The sequence below is a fragment of the Dendropsophus ebraccatus genome, chromosome 1 (genome assembly GCF_027789765.1).
Source record: "Dendropsophus ebraccatus isolate aDenEbr1 chromosome 1, aDenEbr1.pat, whole genome shotgun sequence".
Lineage (NCBI taxonomy): Eukaryota > Metazoa > Chordata > Amphibia > Anura > Hylidae > Dendropsophus > Dendropsophus ebraccatus.
In genome coordinates this window covers 74,824,760-74,846,759 of record NC_091454.1, presented here as the reverse complement: position 1 = coordinate 74,846,759, position 22,000 = coordinate 74,824,760, and the positions used below count along the sequence as shown (strand labels likewise).

Genomic DNA, 22,000 nt, shown 5'->3' with positions numbered 1-22,000 from the left:
GGGGAGCTTGAGTTTGAAATTGAGAAAATTCTGGACTCTCGCCGGGTGCAGAACTCCGTTCAATACCTCATTCATTGGAAGGGGTTCAGCCCGGAAGAACGGACTTGGGTGGCAAGCCGAGATGTCCACGCTCCCCGTCTCATTAGACAATTTCATAATTGTAACCCCTCTAAGCCTCGTCCTTTGAGTGAGGGTCCTGAGGCCCCTCATAAGAGGGGGGGTACTGTTAGGAATGTGACTTTGCGCTCCTCAGTCTGTGCCGGGCGGCCGAGGAAGCGCTGAATTTCTGTCTGTGTTTGCACTGAATGAACTGTGTTTTACTTTCCAGCCACACCTGCCTTGCCTGTCAGACTTCTGGCAGTGCAGGGGTTACTGCACTGCTAGATCTGTTCAGCTGAGCTTGGTGCTGGGATCAGAGCTGATCCAATCAGCTGCTGGACCTAGTCTCTGATCCAGGATAAAAAGCAGTCAGATCCTCTGTTCCCTGCTGGTTATTAGTTGTTTCTAGTCCCAGCTCCCCTGCTCCTTTCCCAGCGTTCCCTGTCCTAATCCCCTTGCTATTGCTCTACCCGTATTCTGACCTCTTGCCTGCCATTTGACTATCCGCGCTCCTTCTGATTTTGTACTGCGTTGTCTGTTTGGTTTTGACCCTGCTAGTTGACTATCCTCTATTGTGTTTCGTTTGTCTGTCTACGTTTTGTGTATTCACCTACGCAGTGTAGGGACCGACTCCGTGGTTGTCCGCGACCGTTTAGGGTCGACTGAGGCAAGTAGGCAGGTGACAGTGGGTGGGTTCAGATCTAGGGCCCACTGTCTCTTGTCTTGTCTACTCCTGCCAGTCATGACATATCCTCTCTAGACATAATGGCCGTCAGCTCACAGATCTTGTTTCCTAAGCTGCGAGCATTCGTACACATTGCCCAAAGATTACTAAGCTTCATAATACCTTTATTCCCAACTTCATCTAACGCACCAACAGTATCTTCCTTACCAACAATAACTGCACTGACCATTGCATCTACTGCACCAACCACTGTGTCTACTGAACCAATCACTGTGTCTGCTGCACCAACCACTGCGCTTTCGCAAATCCGAATACACTTATTTGTCTTTACTGGTCCTTCCTCATGAATTATATTTCTGCCCCCTTCATCTAGTTTAAATGTCTGTCCAAAAACAAAAAAATCTAAATTCCTCACCAAGTACCTGTGTACCTATGTGTGATGGATGCAAACCTTCCCTCTTGAACATCTCTTTTTTGGACCACTTGCAAAAGCTATGACTATCAAACCCAAAACCTTCAGTCTTACACCACTCCCTTACCATGCATTAAAATCTGAGATACGACATGCCTTGTTGTTCTGATTGCAGACCAGCAAAACCTCTGAAAATCTCACTGAATCCGTTATCTTTCCCAGCTCCAGGCTAAAAGTTTGGAATTCCTTTTTAACCACATCCACATCTCTTTGGGACAAGTCATTGGTTCCAAGATGAGCCACCAGATCAACTTTGCTATCTATACAAACAGCCTTCACAATGTTCAAAATCCGTCTGCTATCCCTGCTGACAGTAGCACCTGGGAGACATCTCACCTCTCTAAACACATCCTCATCCTGTCCTACAACAACACCTCTGACAATCGAAACGCCAACAAGAAGATGCCTTCTCTCCTTACTAACCTTTCCTTCTGCCCTCAGTGGCCCATCCAAAACAACATCCGCATTGGGAATCACCTGAGCAGCCATGTCTCCAACAGCAACAGCATCTCTATCTATATTCTTATTCCTGGTGCCCAGTAAGGCTTCTGATCTCATTCTTGGTTCCTTGCATCTTTGCCTTCTCCCCAGCATTACAGGAAACAGATCATTGATCTCAGGGAGACCAGCTAAAGATAACACTGTTGGCTGCGGGTTAAAGCACTCAATATAGTGAAATCCTAGGTGCATTGCTTCCTGGAAAATACGAATATGCAAAAAAAAAGAGCCTGTGGAGCCTGATTTAAGAATCTCAAAACATAGGACAAGCCAGATATCCCTCCAGGACAAGCCCAGCCAAGGGGTGGCTCCTGTAGGGAAACCACCAAAACCACCATATTATGTGGCCCTATCAGTCAATGTAATGACAAGTGAAAAATCAAGGCCTGGTATTCTGATCTCATCCTTGGTTCCTTGCATCTTCGCCTTCTCCCAAGCATGGCTCTCAATCTAAGTACTTGTCCCCAGTATGGCTTCTCATCTTATTCTTGGTATTAAACATGGCCCCCCATCTCATATCTAGTCCCCAGCAGGCTCTCAGTCTCATTCCTAGTCGCAAGCATGGCTCTATATCTCATTTTTGTTCTTCAGTATGGTCCCTCACATTTATATGCTTCTTATTTTTTTGCAACTCCCATTTCATTCCTAGTCCTCAGCATGGTTCCCCATCTTATTCCTAGTCCACAGCATGGCTCCATATGTTATTCCTAATCCTCAGCATGGCTTCCTCTCAAATTTTTGGCCTCCAGATTGTATCTTCCTCCCATTCCTGGCCAGAATGTTCTCTCTGCTTTAAAGTTGAATAAGGCGATGATTCCAGATGGTGTCCACCCAGGTTTCTTAAACTACTCTGATCTGTAATTGCTTCCCCTCTGTCAGATCTATATAAGCAATCCCTCCTAACAGATGTTCCAGCTGATTGGAGAAAGGCCAATGTTATACCCATCAACAAGAAGGGTAGAGAAAAGATTCCACTAACTACCAGCCAGTTAGTGTCAGTCAGTCAGTGTTAGTGGCGTAGCTACCATAGAGGCAGGGAAGGCGGTTGCTATGGGGCCCGTGGAGGGAGGGTGCCCAGGGAAGATAAGAGCTTCCTGTGTCCTTTTGCTTAACCCCTTATTTACTGCAGTGTGTAAGTGACCCAGTGTTCTCTAACATGCTGCAAAACAAAGAAAGGGTTAATACAGAAGACAATTAGCTCTCTGCCTGACTACTCTGATAACCTCTGACCTCAGTTCTCTGAGTTCCTGCAGAGGTCAGGGGTTATCAGTGCAGGAGTAGCAAAGGAGAGAGCTAGTTGTCTTCTGTATTAACCCTTTTTTGTGTTGCAGCATGTAAGAGAACACTGGGTCACTTACACACTGCAGTAAATAAAGGGTTAAGCAAAAGGTAGTCTGCTCCTGCACCTATGTATATAACCATAGGATTCAGCCTTTGGCCATATCACCGAGTATATACAGTATATGGCTGGGTTCACACTATGTATATTTGAGGCTGTATTTGGTCCTCATGTCAGGTCCTCATAGCAACCAAAACCAGGAGTGGATTGAAAACACAGAAAGGATCTGTTCACACAATGTTGAAATTGAGTGGATGGCCGCCATATAACAGTAAATAACGGCCATTATTTCAATACCACAGCCGTTGTTTTAAAATAGCAGCAAATATTTGCCATTAAATGACGGCCATCCAGTCAATTACAACATTATGTGAACAGAGCCTTTCTGTGTTTTCAATCCACTCCTGGTTTTGGTTGCTATACAGCCTCACAAATACAGCCTCAAATATACATAGTGTGAACCCAGCCTTATAATATATATATATATATATATATATATATATATATATATATATATATATATATATATATGTAGGGGAGGGGGGCCCCCATACACTTAATTTGCTATGGGGCCCCATAAATCCTAGCTACGCCCCTGGTCAGTGTTAATAATGTATCTGTATGTTAGTGGTGTCTTAAGTGCATAGTGTGTGGATGATGGGTGCATGGAAGGATGGATGGATGAGGCACTGTTTCCTGAGGGCCCACAAAATCCTGGGGCTCGTCCTGGTTTTAGGGGTAGTGATTTCTGACAGCCTTAAAATGAGTCACCACTGTATGGGGTGTATAGCTAGAGGTATAACCAGTAGGAAGAGGGAGATTGTGATCCCGCTGGTGAGACCACATCTAGAATACTGTGTCCAGTTCTAGAGACCTCATCTAAAAAAGCACATTGATAAAATAGAACGGGTCCAAAGATGGGCTACAAAAATGGTGGAGGGTGTGAGGCATAAACCATATCAGGAAAGACCTAAGGATTTGAATCTGTATAGTCTGGAGGAAAGAAGGGAAAGGGGGGGGGCATGGTTGAAACCTTTAAGTATGTTAAAGGACTAAATAAGGTTCAGGAGAGAAGTGTTTTTATAAAAACTGATCAGAAGCAACATGAGAAAATATGACTTTACTGAAAGAGTAGTAGATGTTTGGAACAGTTTTTTAGTGTATCAGGGCTATCTCTTATTACATGCCACTCAGGATATGACCTACATGTAAACAAGCAAGCAGGTTCTGGAAATCAAAGAATTACAAGTAAATGAGAAAGTTCTATTATTTATATATAACTAGAGATCAGAAAACCGCAACATCTAGTTCAGAATAAGTTAAATATTCAGCTATAAATATTTTTTTTTTAAATGAATGTGAATTCAGTCTAAATTTCAGCATCAACAATGGTCCATTTTGCGCTTTGAACATGTGACATTCCGGTATCTTGTTCTTTACAAAGATCTAATGAAATCTACTTTAAAAAATAATCTGTGAGTATAAATTCTTTGCCTGAGAACTATGGGGAAGTAGCAATCTGATTACCAAAGTGGTGACCTTCCTCTTTTAAAACTCTTTTCTTAAAAGTGAAAGCAGAGTTGATGGCAAACTGAAAAGGTGGCTATTGTCAGTTACTACTTCCTTTAAAATGTAATTGATTTAGAAAATATAGTTGCAGATATTGCCCAAGAAAGAAACATACGCTTTGTAAATGTTACCTGTTATCAACACCTGCCTTATAAACAGACTACCGCCGATCGCCAGACTGAAAGGAGAATTGACAGTGCATAAAGGCTTTACACAATAAGGCTATGTTCATACTGCGTATGAATCCGTCCGTAGTGCGAACCGCGAATATACGCACGTAGTTTTGAGGTTGCTGCATTCGCTTGAAAGTATAAGATATACGCCCGCACAGTGCACACTACGTATGAGCTTACGGCCGGATCGTATACGGCGCCGTGAAAAATGAACAAGACCATTGTTTGAGGACGGAAATGTTGAAACTCACGGCCGTGGATTTCCATGCGGTCCCGTACAAAGTACTTATTTCAGCCAAATTGAACTTGATTTTTCGATCCAAAAGGTTCTGTGTGGTTTATGGGGCTGGGCGAAGATTTCCAAGTAAATTACCTGCCTCAGATTGCTTCGAAACAAGCTAGGGAAGCATAACTGTACTACGGGCGTATGTTCGCGGTTCGTACGCATCCTGCCGCATGTCTATTTTTCCCACGCCCGTAGTTTCAGCCGCACATGTACGGCGGCGTACGATCTACGGACGGATTCATACGCAGTGTGAACATAGCCTAATTGTGTACTCCAGGGGAAGACTGGGAATAAAAAGCTCCCCTGACACTCATATCACAGCAGTCCAATCAATATAGTCCCTGCCAAAGCATTACAAAAATATGCAGTGTAAAGCATATTCACTCAGTTCCAGTAGTGAATTTTACCTAAGATGGTCCCACCGGTCACCACACACCTAAATGTCTAAATTACACTATAAAACACAAGAAAATGAAAGTAGGAACTAGAATTTACCTAATTATATGGTCACCAATACACTACACTTCCAATATACAAGCACTAATATAGCCAATAATACCACCATAAAGTGACAAGATACCAGGTCTACATAGTCAGAGAATACAGCAATATTCAGATGCCAGATTACACAACAATTACAGAGAACCTGTAACCTGGTTATTTTAAGTAAATTCCTGTACTTCCCATGAATTTGTATCACCCCTTATTTCTTTGATAAATGTATTTCCTGTGTCAAAAGGGAAGTGTCCCTATACAGTCTGACATTGGTGTTAGAGTTAGACTTTACTTATAGACTTTAACCCCTTAAGAACCGGGCCTGAAATGGCTTTAAAGGGGTATTTCCCCCCCAAAAGCTAAAAACATAAAATGCTCCCAAATCAAGCTGCTCTTACTCACCAAGTCCCCCTGAGTATTTTGAGCTGTCTCCCGTCTTTCTAGCTGCTTCCATTTCATAGTTACAAGTTTTTCTAAAAGCCAAACTATATCCAACATGGCGCCAGACAAAAAAACTACATCTCCCATAATGCAATGCTTATGCCTGATTGATCCATGATGTAGCAGAGCTGATATACACAAGATATAGCAGAGTTGAGGCAGTGACATAGCAGAGTTGAGGCAGTGATGTAGCAGAGTTGAGGCAGCGAAATAGCAAAGTTGAGTTCTACCTCCCTAACTCAACGGTTGTTGTTGCGGGCTGTGCGAGGTGAGCACTGTGGGGGGTTTCACAGTGCGAGGGGGTGCTGGGTGAGCACCGTGGCCACAGTGCAGTGCTAGGGGGCGTGGGAGAGCGCGCTGAAGTCTGTGTACCGGGTAAGTTCTGGGGGGGGGGGCAGCAGGAGAGTGCGCGAGGGGGGGTGTCACAGTGCGTGAGGATTTTCTGGGTAAGCGACAGGGCCACAGTACAGTGGCAGGGGGGCCATGAGAGAGTGGGCAGAGGGGTGTCGGGTGAGCGCCGGGCCCGCCAGAGAGCACGAGGAGGGGGGGGGGGGGTGCCAGGTGAGGGCCGGGGCGCCGGGTGCAGGAGAGCGCAGGGGGGGTCTGTGTCATAGTGTGAGGGTTTGGGTGAGTGCCGGGGCCACAGTGCAATTCTGGGGGGGCCATGGGAGAGTGCGCAGAGGGTGGGTGTCACAGTGCGGGGGCTGCCAGGTGAGGGCTGGGGGGTGCCATAGGTGCGATTTCGGGGGTGGCGGGAGCAGAGTGCAGGATGTGCCGCCAGTGAGCACCGGGGGAGATGGCACAGTGAGGTTGAATGTGTGGGAGGGGCCTGGGGGGGCTGCTGTCATAGAGGGAGACAGGGATCAGCGGCAGTGTCCTCCCTCAATTCAGTGGGCAGGGTTAGAAGCGCTAACCCAGCCTATTGAAGAGACGGAGGACACAAGATCATGACACAGAAAGGAGCAGGGAGTGGTGTCGGAATGGATAGAGTTTGCATGATTCTATGCGTTTAGTGGGGTGAATGCACCTAAATAACAGCAAAACTGCAGAATCCCTAATAAATTGATATTGGAAAGATGGAAGGCTATGGGTAGGCAACGCATTAATGCAAAAATAATTTTGGGGGGAATACCCCTTTAAGGACCGGGCCAATTGTCACTTTTGCATTTTCGTTTTTTCCTCCTCACCTTCTAAGAACCATATCTTTTATTTTTCCACCTACAGGGCCATTTGAGGGCTTGTTTTATTCAGGAACAGGTAAACTTTGTAATGGCATTTTTCAATCTGCCATAAAATGAATGACAGAACCCCCAAAATATCATTTATGGGGTGAATTGGGGTAAAAAAAAATGTGATTCCGCAAATTTGGGGGGGGGGGTGTTTCCGTGTTTACATAATGCACTTTACGGTAAAACTGACATTTTTTCTTTATTCTATAGGTCATTCTAAATACAGGGATATGCATGTTTACTAGGTTTTCTAACGTTTTACTATTTTTATAAGCAGTAAAACTTTTTTTTTGTTGCAAATAGGTATATTTAAAATGGCCCTATTGCCTATTGAGACTCTTATAGCACTTTTGTTTTTTCACTTACGGGGTTTTATGGGGCATAATGTTTTGTGCCATGATCTCTAGTTTTCATTAGTAACATTTTTTTCCAGATCAGATGTATTGATCGCTTTTTATAAATTTTTTATACATAAAATGTAATTTAAAAAAAGCAATCTCTGTGGGGGATTTTTGTCCATGCCGTTCACCGTGCAGGAACAATATTGGTTTTTTTTTAACAGATAGTACGATTACGCACGCTGCGGTATAATGTTAATTAACTTTTTTATTTTTATGTGTTTTATGTATAAAATGGGAAGAGGGGTGATTTTCACATTTATTGAGGGAGGGGCTATGGGGCATTTTTTAAAACTTTTATTGATTTTTTTTTTTCACACTTTTTAAGTCCCCTTAGGGGACTTTTACATTACTACATTAGATTTCCTGAGCTCGCTTCATAGTGTGGCCCCCCAGCGGGGCATACATTTACACCCTTTTGTGTAAAGCCCAGCCTGCGGGGGCGTAAATATACACCCATGGTCATTAAGGGGCTAATAATATATTATAAATAAATCATCAATATATTTAAATATAAACAGTTCAAAACATTGCAAGACCAACTGAAATAGGACGGTGTCCATCCAGCTCAAATTGGGGAACCACCTTTTATGGGAATGGCTGGCGACTTTCGCCATGTGAACATGGTCTTAAAGTGCAACTGTCATTTTAGATAACTTTTCGGGATACACTGTCATGAGTTGTACATAAGTAGCACTGTATCTGGCCATTATGTAAAGCCTTTCTTCATTGGTTTTCACTTTGCAGGCTCCAACTCTAATGGGTATATGTATCATTCTTTTTGCAACATTATTCTGGCCTATTTTGTGTTTTTGCGCAGGGTGTAACATTTTGGGGGTCATTTATGAAGCAGTTTGCACTATTTTTGAATACGCCAGCTGTGCCTTTTTTTAAATGTTTCGCTCAGAGGAGGCATATTAGAGGCATAATTTAAGTTAGCTACTTTTTTAGCCAGATTTATGGTGTGTGGTTTTTTTATACCGTGCAAAAAATATTGCCCAGCGATACTCCAGTCAGTAGTTTGTGAGCCATTATTTAGCCCCAAAAAGTGCAAAATTGTGCAATATTTATCAAGGCCTTTGCTTCTAATGATAGTTTTTCTGCATGGATCAAGAGATTTTAGCGCAGCACATGAAAAGTGTATAATGACAAAAATTATTGTGCAAAAGATTCACTCCCTCTAAGTGTTAGCTTTTCCTGAGCTCCACTACAAAGTGAGTGAAGACAGGCTGTTAATATATTTTCCATAGAAAGGAATCACAAACAATTGTACATTTTTCTTTACTACCACTCTGTATAAAACCTCAGAAAAAGTAGTAGCAACGAGGACATTATAGAGTAGTACTGAGCAATATTATCTGTAAATGCAGCATAGGGGCAAGACACCAACCGGGACCGCGGCAATTAACGGGCACGGTCCAATCACTGTGCCCGCTAATTAAGGATTCAGATGCAGCTGTCAAAGTTGACAGCTGCATCTGAATCCTTTATGCAGCCTCATCCCTGGTGTCTAGTGGGTCATCCACCCCTCTGAAACGATGTCTCAGGGGAGCGATCCACACATCCTGGCTCGGTAATCGATTGCTTCCGGCTGAAGCAGCCGGAAGCAATCGAGTGCCTATCTCACTGATCTATGCTGTATAACTATACAGCATAGATCTCAATGAGCGATCAGTGTGCATATACTAGAAGTCCCCCAGGGGGAGTAACCCTAACCCCAGGGGGGCTTCTAGTATATGTGTAAAATAAATAAATAAAGTGTTGTTATTAATAAAAAAGCCCCCTCCCCTAATAAAAGTTTGAATCACCCCCTTTTCCCCTTGTTTTAAATAAAAATAAATAAACATGTTTGGTATTGCTGCGTGCGTAATCGCCCGAATTATTAATTTATTTCATTCCTGACCTCGCAAGGTAAACGGCTTAAGCGTAAAAAAAATCCCAAAGTGGAAAATTGTGCATTTTTGGTCGCATCAAATCCAGAAAAATTGTAATAAAAAGCGATCAAAAAGTCTCATATGCACAAACAAGGTATCGATAGAAAGAATACATCATGGCGCAAAAAATGACACCTCACACAGCTCCATAGACCAAAGGATAAAAGCACTATAAGCCTGGGAATGGAGCGATTTTAAGGAACATATATTTGTTAACAATGGTTTGAATTTTTTACAAGCCTTTACATAAAATAAAAGTCATACATGTTACATATTGTTGGAATCGTAACGACTTGAGGAACATATATAACAAGACAGTTTTACCTCAGGGAGAACGGCGTAAAAACAAATATCCCCCAAATAAACAGAATGCATTTTTTGCAAAGTACAATTAGTGGCACAAAAAAATAAGGGCTCATGTGGGGTTCTAGGTGAAAAAATGCAACTGCTATGGCCTTTTAACCCCTTAGTGACCGCCTTTTAACGGCGTACGTATCGTAATGAATTGCCGGCTGGCGGCGGCAGTGCGGAAGATCAGCTGTCAGTATGACATCCCTGCTGTGAGTTTGTCTGCCATTGAGTACACATGGCCGGGATCCTTAGCGAGTCTCGCTGCGGATACGCAGCCAGAAACTCGTTGCAGATACGGCAAGTGTGTTTGTACCCTTAAAAAAAGATCAAACTCTCATTCTCTCCACCACCAGAGGTGGCGGAGAGCATGGGGCAATGATCAGGGACTAGCCGATGTGGTCCTGGTACAAGTGATCAGCGGTATTTACCACTGATTACTTGTTCCAAATGCTGCCGTCACCTTTTGTCCCCTGTCACCAAAAATTATTGGTGACGGGATAAAAAGTCAAGTGCCCCGGATTACCTGTAACCACCTCGCATTACCTGTAACCACCCCAGATTACCTGTAACCACTCTGCATTACCTGTAACCACCCCAGATTACCTGTAACCACCCCACATTACATTTACCCACCCCACATTACCTGTAACCACCCCGCATTACCTGTAACCACCCCAGATTACCTGTAACCACCCCACATTACCTTTACCCACCCCACATTACCTGTAACCACCCCGCATTACCTGTAACCACCCCAGATTACCTGTAACCACTCTGCATTACCTGTAACCACCCCAGATTACCTGTAACCACTCTGCATTACCTGTAACCACCCCAGATTACCTGTAACCACTCTGCATTACCTGTACCCACTCTGCATTACCTGTAACCTCCCCGCATTACCTTTAACCACTCCGCATTACCTGTAACCACCCCAGATTATCTGTAACCACCCAGATTATGAATAACCAATCCAGTTTACCTGTAACCGCCCAGATTGCCTGTAACCACCCCAGATTGCCACAGGCTACCCATAACCACTACAGATTGCCACAGATTGCCCGTAACCACCCCAGATTGCCTGTCACTCCTCCCCCAGATTGCCCATCACCACCCCAGTTTGCCTGTGACCCCCCAAATTGCCCGTTAACAACCCATATAGCCAGTAAACACCCCTAGATAGTCGGTAAACACCCCCAGATTGTCCGTTTTCACCCCAGATAGCCAGTAAACACCCCCAGATAGCCAGTAAACACCCCCAGATTGCCCGTAACTACCCCAGATTGCCCGTAACCAACCCAGATAGCCAGTAAACACCCCCAGATTGCCCATAAATACCCCAGATTGCCACAGACTGCTCGTACCACTCCAGATTGCCCGTCACCACCCCTGATAGCAAGTAAACACTCCCAGGTTGCCTGTCACCACCCCAGATTACCTGTAATCTATTCTAATAACCGATACTAGCTGCGGTTTTGCTCCAGCAAATTGGCACTTCTTTCCTTCTGAACCCTGCTGTGTGCCCATACAGTGGTTTATGCCCACATATGAGGTACCGTTGTACTCAGGAGAACCTGCTTTACAAATTTTGCAGTGCATTTTCTCTCCTGTTTCTCGTGAAATTGAAAAATTTCAAACTAAACAAACATATTATTGAAAAAATACATTTTTTTCATTTTTAATTTCTAATTTTGAATCTATTCCTCTAATACCTGTGGGGTCAAAATGCTCACTGCACCCAAAGAGGACTTCTTTGAGGGGTACACTTTCCAAAATAGGGTGACTTTTAGGGGGTTTCTCTTCTGCAGACACTACAGGAGCCCTGCAAACGCACCTGGCGCTCAGAAACTTCTTCAGAAAAATCTGCACTGCAAATGCTAATTGGCGCTCCTTCCCTTCTGAGACCGGCTGTGTGCCCATACAGTATTTTATGCCCACATATGGGGTACCGTTGTACTCAGGAGAACATGCGTTACAGATTTTAGGGTGCACTTTCTCTCCCTTTCTTTGTGAAGTTGAGAAATTTCAAACTAAACAAACATATTATTGGAAAAATTCTAGTTTTTCATTTTTATTGTCTAATTTTGAATACTCCTTCCCTTCTGAGACCGGCTGTGTGCCCATACAGTATTTTATGCCCACATATGGGGTACCGTTGTACTCAGGAGAACATGCGTTACAGATTTTAGGGTGCACTTTCTCTCCCTTTCTTTGTGAAGTTGAGAAATTTCAAACTAAACAAACATATTATTGGAAAAATTCTAGTTTTTCATTTTTATTGTCTAATTTTGAATACTTTCCTCTAATACCTGTGAGGTCAAAATGCTCACCGCACACCAAGGCGTATTCTTAGAGGGGTTAACTTTAAAAAATAGGCTGACTTTTGGGGGGTTTCACTTCGCTGGCACTACAGGGGCACTGCAAACGCACCTGGCGCCTGAAAACTTGTGCAGCAAAATCTGCACTGAAAATGCTAATTGGCGCTCCTTCTGTTCTGAGCCCCGTTGTGTGCCCATACAGTGGCTTACGTCCCCATATGGGGTACCATTGTACTCAGGAGAACCTGTGTTACAGATTTTGGGGTGCTTTTTCTCTCCTGTTTCTTGTGAAAATGAGATACTTTAATCTGAACGAACATATTATTTGAAAATCTCTATTTTCCATTTTTTTCTGGCCTAATTGTGAATACTTTCCTCCAGCCCCTGTAGGGTTAAAATGCTCATTATACCCCTAGATTAATTCCTTAGGGTGTGTAGTTTCTAAAAGGGGGTCATTTATGGGAGTTTCCAGTATACAAGCCTCCTAAACACACTTAAAAAAAGAACTGGTCCCTAAAAAAATTAGTTTTTGAAATTTCATGAAAAATTGGTAATTTGCTGATACATTTCTACGCCCCGTAACACCCAAGAAATTATGCCAGAATAAAGAGGACATATTGGTAATGTGACCTAGCAACTAATTTATGTGATACGACTTTCTTTTTTTATTTAAATTTTTACTTAATTTTATTCAAATTTTTCAAATGTTTCATGATATTTTTATGTTTTTCACAAAAAACACAAAAGATAGTGACTAAATTTTGCCACTAATATAAAGTACCATATGTTACAAAAAAACAATCTCAGAATTGCTAGCATATGTGAAAGCATCACTGAGCTACAGTATAAGCGCAAAAAAGTGAGACAGGTCAAATTTTGAAAAATTAGCCTGGTCATTATGGGTGCGTTTACACAGAAAAATTTATCTGACAGATTTTGGAAGCCAAAGCCAGGAATGGATTTGAAAAGAGGATAGATCCCAGTCTTTCCTTTATGACCTAATCCTTGTTTATAGTCTGTTCCTGGTTTTGGCTTTAAAGATCTGTCAGATAAATCTGTTTGTGTAAACGCACCATAAGGCTCAAATAGGCTTGGTCTCTAAGGGGTTAAGCACAAGGAGGAAAAAAATTGGAAGTGCAAAAATTAAACTTGGCTCTGTCTTTAAGGGGTTAATGTTGGCGGGATGGTGGCCCTGACCTCTACTATTTATAACATCATTATGTGTGATACTTATTTATTCACTCTTCTCCTTGTAGTAGTTGTTGGTTTGGCTTAGGTTGTCTTCTAAATAGAACCCTCACACAGGCAGTGCCAGACTATTGGAAAAATTACTTGTAGGCTAGCTTCACATGTACCGCATTGCAGCAGATTTCACGCTACGAGTTCCGCATCAAAATCCGCTGTGATACTCTATAGTGTCATTTCCTATGGCTCTACATTCCCGCAACGGATTTTCATTCCGCTGCAAGAATGTGGCTCCACCATGCTAGCCAACCAGCTGCTGGGCTAATACATTACCTGTCCGTGTTCCTGCCTGCTCTCAGACAATCAGTGCGCTGTCCTGCCGCAGCAACTGATTGGCTGAGTGGGACGTCAGGGGGCCAGAACCTGTAGAAGCAGACAGGAGCACAGACAGGTAGTGTATTAGCCCGGCAGTGGTGGGTTAAGTGGCCAGGGGCTGCATTTTCATTCCGCTGCGAGAATGTAGAGCCATAGTAAATTATACTAAGGAGCATCACAGCAGATTTTGTTTAGAACTCGCAGTGTGAAATCCGCTGCGATGTGATGCATGTGAGCCTGAACATATACATATTTGGTATAACTATGTTTATACTGTAAAAAAAAACAACTTATCAAGCAGTCTCATAGTAAGATTTTTTTGCACATTGCAAGCAATCTGAACTCAGCTTTCGTTCCCATATTACTCTGGTAAAATAAAAGCTGGGCCCTGATAGGTGGCTATAGCCTACAAATAGCATCTTTCTATAAGACAGCTTGAAATATCTCCTTGTTGATCTTTATGGTGTAAAATAGGCTAGTGCTTAAGGAGTTAATATACTGTATTGTAAATGGTGTTTAAACCAGTCTCACTTCATGTTATCAAGTACAGTTATTTGGGCTATCCAAAACAAATATTTCCATGTTTAAATTTGCATAGTATTCATGCGGAAACCACCAACAGCATGGTCAACATTATTCACCACTTCCCCTTGGCAGATAGAGTTGGCTGAACACTTCAGGCATTTTATGTAATAGTTAGACATTTAGAGTAAAGCTAAAATGTAAAATTACATTCCAAAAGAAAAAAAAAGAATTTGGTCTGCAATTCACATATCCCATTTGTCCTAAGGTACATAGTCCTCTGCCCTTCCCACAGTAGGCAGATACGTTCTTAGATAGGTAGGTATCCCCCTCCCTCGATACAAGAATATTGTTAAGTAGCTCCCCCAAATAGTCAGGTATGTCCTAAGGTAAACACACAAAAACACGGAAAAATGCAACAGCTCACCGCAACAGCAAGATACAGACCCACCACAGACATGAAAATAGTCAAAAGCAGCCCCCCAAACTGCCAAAAAAAATTCCCACAAAAATAATGAGTCTCTTAGTTACTATTTGCAAACAGTGTAAACTGCCTCACCACGATAAGGTGGACTCATATCGAGGCAGACCCTACACTGTAATGGCCTCTCCATGGCGTGTAATACGCCTATGCTCTGGGCATGCAAGATCCGTCTAATACCTGCAAAAATAATTGCACCACCTGGGTGAGACAGGTGGAGTGCACGACCAAATAGAGGCAGCCACTCCCCCAACTGGAACACAGAAAAAAAAAGAAAAAATTGGTCAGCTCTCCTAGAACACCATTCACACTAGGCAGGAGCACGTTGCCATGGCTGAAATTGCAAACACACAAAACACAGAAAAATGCAACAGCTCACAGCAACAGCAAGATACAGACCTACCACAGACATGGGAATAGTTAAAAGCAGCCCCCCCCTCCCAACTGCCAAAAAAATTCCCACAAAAAAAATGTCCTAAGGTAGTTTTTCACTCCCTAGTAGGCAGCTATGTTTCTAACTAAAATAAATTTAAAAAAAATTCAAATGCAAACAGCAGCCGGGACCTCACCGGTAATGACACGCTGCAGCGATCGCGCTGCCGTGTGTCATTAACCCCTTAAACACCGCAGCGTTTAAGTGTAAGTGACAGGGGGAGTCCCCTGTCACTTACCGATCGGGACCCCCACAGTGTGACTGCGGGGGTCCCGATTGTTGAAACGGACTGCCGGAGGTCTCTTACCTGCCTCCGTGCGGTCCGATCGGCGATCTGCTGCACTGAGCCTGCACAGGCAGGCTCAATGAGCAGATCGCTGATAACACTGATCAATGCTATGCCTATGGCATAGCAATGATCAGTGTATAAATCAAAGTACTGTATGTAAAAGTCCCCCAAAGGGACTTCAAAAGTGTAAAAAAAAAAAAGTTCAAAACACTATTACACTACCCCCAAACCCCTCCCCCAATAAAAGTCTAAATCACCCCCCTTTCCCATTATATAAATAAAACATATAAAAATAAATAAATAGATAAACATATAATATACCGTAGAGTGCGTAATTGTCCGATCTATTAAAATATAACAAGCGTCATTGTGACCGGTAAACGGCGTACACGAAAAGAGGGGAAAAAGTGCGCAGATTACCGATTTTATGTTACATTATATATTAAAAAAATCAATAAAAAGTGATCAAAACGTCCAATCTTCACAAATATGGTATTAATAAAAACTAGAGATCATGGCGGAAAAAATGACACCCCATACAGCCCCGTAGGTGAAAAAATAAAACCGTTATAAGCGTCACAATAGGCCCATTTTATTAATATTTAATTGCCAAAAAAAAGGATTTCATGAAAAAAATATATATAACATTAGAAAATCTGTGTAAACCTGCATATGGTTGTGTTCGGACTGACCTATAGAATAAAAGTGTCATGTCGCTGTTACCATATAGTGCATTACGTAGACACAGGAACCCCCCAAACGTTACCATATTGCATTCTTTTTTACGATTTCACCTATTTATATCTTCATAAATAATATATTTGGAATTCCCTCATACATGTTATGGTAAAATGAATGACGCCATTACAAAATACAACTATTCCTGTAACAAACAAGCACTTACATGGCTTGTAGATAGAAAACTGAGAGTGCTAGAGCTCTTAGAAGGGGAGGAGGTAAAAACGAAAACACTAAGATCAAAATTTGAGCGGTCCACTGGGTCATTTTGGGCCTGGTCCTCAAAGGGTTAATGAATGAGGCTGGAACTCTGAATCTGAGGCTTCTGGAAACCCGGGATGCCTGGTAGGGTAGAGGTTCCAGAGAAGGTGCCAAGGACTCATATAATAAATGTGGGCTAAGGTACTGGAGTGAGAGGGAATGTAATGATACCTGTGTGGGGTGGATGTGTTCCTCAATAAAGGGGTACGGGTCCCTCACAGGGAGTCATTTAATGAGAGGATGTGTTGATGTGGTGCAGGATTGGTACTCTGAATAACATTTGCCACTCTGTTTATAGATTAATCTTTTTAAGATACATAGAGGGTTTAAGAGTAATGCATTTAGTCTGGCTCAGGAAAAGGGAGGGCGCCCTAGTATGTGGTTATAGGGAGAGTAATCTCCCGTATTTTCTAGAAGGCTCGTGTCCAGGTATGGGTGGGGAGCTCAGGCATTGTGGACCTGTCGTTAAAATTGAAAGAATTTATCAGGGTGAAGACATAAGGAAGAATCTTTTTGTTTATGATAAAGATTGGGGTGATTGGGGTGTTTGAGGGGTCCTGATTCAACAGAATTATTGATGGAATGTAGAATCTTGATGATGAAAATGTTGGAAGAAAATTTGTGTTGAAGAAAGTGGATGCTTCGGAAAGATAAGATTGGAATAAAGGGTTGTCGAAATCTATGTCTTAGAAGATTGAGATGTAATATTAGTGGTGGTTGTCTGCCCTCCACTTTTTTCTCTCACACTCTTGGCTTGTTTTTAATACATAATTTTTGTACTAAATGTATTAAGGGGGAAAAGCAAAATGGAAAATAATAAACAGCCACACCCCCAGCACCACTTAATTGGCAGGTAGTCATGGGCAGCTCTCTGTTGTGTAAACCAGCATTCTGTTGCTGCTTGTGGACTACATTGACCACTGCAAACTATAGGGGAAATTTATCAAACATGGTGTAACGTAAAACTGGCACAGTTGCCCCTAGCAACCAATCAGATTCCATTTTACATTCCTCACAGACTCTTTGGAAAATGAAAGATGGAATCTGATTGGTTGCTAGGGGAAATTCCACTGCCAAGCTGTAAACATGAAGAACATACACTTTTCTCTATACTAGCATGAATATTTTGAACTCTGTATTAGGGTGGGTTCACACGTACCGGAATTGCAGCAGACTTCTCATTGCGAGTTTGAAAAGGTTTACATACTCGCAGCGGAATTTTCATTCCGCTGCAAGTATGTATAGCGCCATCCCCCTTAACCTACCACGTCCTGTTTAACACTTTACCCATCTGCACTCTGGCCTGTTTTGTGGCTCCTGGCTCCCTAATGTCCAGCTCATCCAATGAGTGGCTGTGGCGGGACAGCTGATTGGCTGAGAAGGACATCAGGGAGCCAGAAGCCACAGAAGCAGGTCAGAGCGTGGACAGGTAAAGTATTAAACGGGACGCGGTGGGTTCAGGGGGATGGCGCTTTACATACCCGCAGGGGAATGAAAATGTTAGGACTCGAGCCGTGCGTTCAGCTCCTGGCATCGCCGATGTGTGCGGCTCAGTCCGGTTGCTGGGGGCGCGACAACGGCGTCCATAGCAGCCGGACTCCTCATGTTTTTCACCTACTCTGCTCTGCTATTCCATGTTGTAGCAGAGGCCAGGGTTTCACTCATCACCGATCACCATAGGTGTTGTGTGTGCTCACTGATTGTTGACTGACAGCTGACTCACCAGTTAGCCACCAGTATCTGTGCAGGACCTTGAGCCTTAGCTCCAATCAAGCTGAGGCTGGGACTACAGGCTCCATAAGTACCAGCATTTGTATCATGTTCTTGCCTGCGATAGTATCTAGCTCCTAGTTTACTTGACCTAGCGTTTTCCTGCATTTATTCTCTGGTTACCTGACTTTGGCTATTAACCCTTTGACTACCCCTCTGGACACGATTTTGTACTTTGCTGCTCGGTTGGTTTTGTCTTGGACTCCTGACTTTTCCTTTATTGTGTTTTGTTCTGTGTTCCACTCAGTGCGATCAGGGATTGCCGTCCAGTTGTCCGTTGCTATTAGAGCTTCTGAGGCAAGTAGATAGGGGCAGCGGGGCGAGTGCCAGCTTCAGGGCTCACCTGTCCTTGTGTTTCCCTGTCTCTATCCTAAGAGAAAATAATTCTGTGAGTTTGTAAACCTTTTCAAACTGACAGTACTTTGAACCGCACCGGAACTCGCAGTGTGAAATCCACTGCGATTCTTCTTAAAAAATGTGTTGTTTACACAATTTTTTGAACAATGCCTTTATTTGAAATAAAAATGGTAAGCTCAACCTTGATGTATATGGATCAATTGGTATATATGTGTGTGTGTAATATATATTAAACTTCGAGTGCACTACCTGGTTCTGCACCTGATAGAACCGGTAAATAATAATGTGATAATAGTAATAATAATGGTAGGCTCTCCAGAAGTTATATACTTTGTTTATATAAAATTAAAAATGCAAATCACAATATCAATTATGCAGACAATAACAATATAAAGAATATATATATATATATATATATATATATATACACACTATCTTAATAATATACTTTATCTTTATCTTATTTGCAGCAATGCAGGGCCCTTGCATGCTACATATAGAATCCTTGAGTTCCTGATTTCAAATGTTAGTTGAAATTGCTGCTTTTAGTGTATATATATATAGATAGATATATATATATATATATAGATATATAGATAGATATATTTGTTAAGAATAAAACAGGTGGTGTCTATTGTTTGGACCAAGTCCTATTGGTAATATAGTGTGGTTATCGTATGGTGGATGTAGTCCCCCCCAGGAAGTGAGTTGCGTATTTTCCCACAAATAAGGCGACTGGGCGTATAAGGCGACCTCTGACTTTTAAAGAAATTGTCAGGGGTTCGCCTTATACATCGGAAAATGTTAACCCCTGCCTGACCGCAGCCCTGCTGCAGTCAGGCGGGGGTTAACTGCAGCTAAATTAATAAAACAACAAACAGTTCACTCACCTGGGCCCGTTCCCGGACGCCGCATGCTAGCGAGGTGAACGCTACCTGACAGTGTGTGATCCTGCCGCACATATACAGCCACAACTACCCACATTCTGGGGGGACTACAGGGGAGGTGAGCGATGGTCATCCACCATATAATAACCATACTATATTAAAAAGACATGTATCATCTGTAACTTCGGTTACTAATAGGACTTGCTCCAAATTATATATTCTTATGTTTTTTTATATTTTTAACACTTTATATGCATTTTTTTATATTCTTTATACTGTTATTGTTTGCATAATTGATATTCTAATGCCTATTGTTTGCTACGGCTGTGGAAATAATTGACAATAATTATTTCCAGCCATTCGGCATTGATTGATTGCAACAACGGCCTATGTTTGTACATTATGTGACCATAGCCTAAGAATGAACTGATTGTTACGTGATATTTTAATAAACCAATAGTATCGTGGGAAGATAATTCACAAATGAGCAACAGTGGAAAGTAAAAAAATGTGAGAATTCTAAGATTTATTAATAAAAGCAGTTCTTCTTTTTTTAAGGATTTGAAACCTGCTAACAAAGCAATCATATTATCACTGCTATTTGTATACAACATTTTCTCCCATGAGACAATTATTATAAGGCACTTACACATGCATGCTGTATGTTGCACTTTTTTTTCATTCCCTTCCAAATACAACACACAGGCTGAAAATATGCAAACCATGGAGGCTCACCACATAACATTATAGCTTTTAGTACTTTTTTTTTTTTTTACTTTGCACCTTATTATCAATACTTAGTAATTAGAAATGGGTGAACTTGCCGAATGTTCGGGTTTGCATGAACCCAAACAATCAGCAATTGAAACCCGCTGCCTGGAGAAAGTGGATACAGCCATAGAACTGCTTGGAAAACATGGATATGGCCATGGGCTCCCCGGAAGTCTTATGGATGCATCCATCTTCTGCAAGAAGAAATTTTGGATAACATTTTAACCCCTTTCCACAGAAGAATGTAACTGCACGTCCTGCTGCAGGTAAGGGGCTTCAGAGAAGGGTTGCGCCGTGACCTCGTTGTGAACCACCACGCTCCCGGATGCTATGAGCAGCCGGGGACCACAGCAATTAGCTGAAGCGGCCGATTGATGCGTCCGGGGACTCTGTACCCACAATCTGACCCCCCCCCCCAAAAACCACTTGTACCTTCAGATAGCTTTTCCTATTCATCAGCTGTTATAAACGGCACATGGGCTGCATTGTTAAGGCACCTTTGCAGTGTTTACTGCAGATGAATAGGAAATATCCTGCCATAATGATGAAGAGGGTGGAAAGGAGGGACCAAGGGGTGGTGCAAGGTTAGGGCACTGATACTGTAGGCCACGGCCGTTTGGCACAGGGCTGCAAGTTTAAAGCGACTCTGTACCCACAATCTGCCGACCCCAAACCGCTTGTACCCTCAGATAGATCTGTCTTGGGGTCCGTTCGGCAGGTGATGCAGTTATTGTCCTAAAAAAACAACTTTTAAAATTGCAGCCCTGTGCCAAACTGCCGTGGCCTAGAGTGTGTATGCATTAGGCTGGCACAACCTCTCCATCCCTCCTCCCCGCCCTCTTCATCATTAGGAATGCTGCAGGCATATTGTCTCCTATTCATCACCTGTGTGTACACAGCACATAGGCTGGATTGTTAAGGTAACTGTGCAGTGTTCACTGCAGAGGAATAGGAAAAATCCTGCCAGTGGCATTCCTAATGATGAAGAGGGTGGGGAGGAGGAACGGAGGGGTGGTGCAAAGTTATGGCACAGAAAATCTAGGCCACGGCCGTTTGGCACAGGGCTGCAAGTTTAAAAGTTGTTTTTTAGGACAATAACTGCATCACCTGCCGAACGGACCCCAGGAAAGATCTTGGAGTAAAAGCAGCTAACCAAAGGTACAAGTGGTTTGGGGGGGAACAGATTATGGATAGAGAGTCGCTTTAAATGCAGCTGGCAAAGCTTACAGTTGCATTTAAATGGCTGTAAATAGCCATCCCTGGTGTCTAGTGGGGTGAATTGCAATGATGTGGACCCAGGCTTGGTAATGGATTGCAGTTGGCTCTGGCAGCCAAAAGCAATCCAGCACTGATCTAATCAATCAGTGCTGTATAATTATACTGCAATGATGCAGTAATAATATAAGTCCCCATGGGGACTAAAAGTTAAAGTATAAAAAACGGTTTTCATTAATAAAAAAAATCTCTTCCCATAATAAAAGTTTAAAGCGAATGTACCATTAGTCTGTTACAGGCATTCAACACCCATGTTCTGTGCAGAACACGGACCAATGTGTGAATGCAGCCTCAAAGTGAATGTACCTGATGGTAAATACTAGAGATGAGCAAACCTCGAGCATGCTCGAGACGATCTGAACCCGAACT

General features: G+C 42.7%; 1 protein-coding gene across 1 annotated transcript in view; it reads right to left on the bottom strand.

Moving 5' to 3' along the window:
- Nucleotides 1–18,280, bottom strand: part of SPIC (Spi-C transcription factor) — a 45,998-nt gene extending 27,718 nt beyond the window's left edge. The window contains exon 1 of the mRNA XM_069955506.1: nt 18,190–18,280. The gene's annotated coding sequence lies outside the window, so the exon portion shown is untranslated. The remainder of the gene's footprint in view (nt 1–18,189) is intronic.
- Between the last annotated feature and the right edge of the window lie 3,720 nt (nt 18,281–22,000).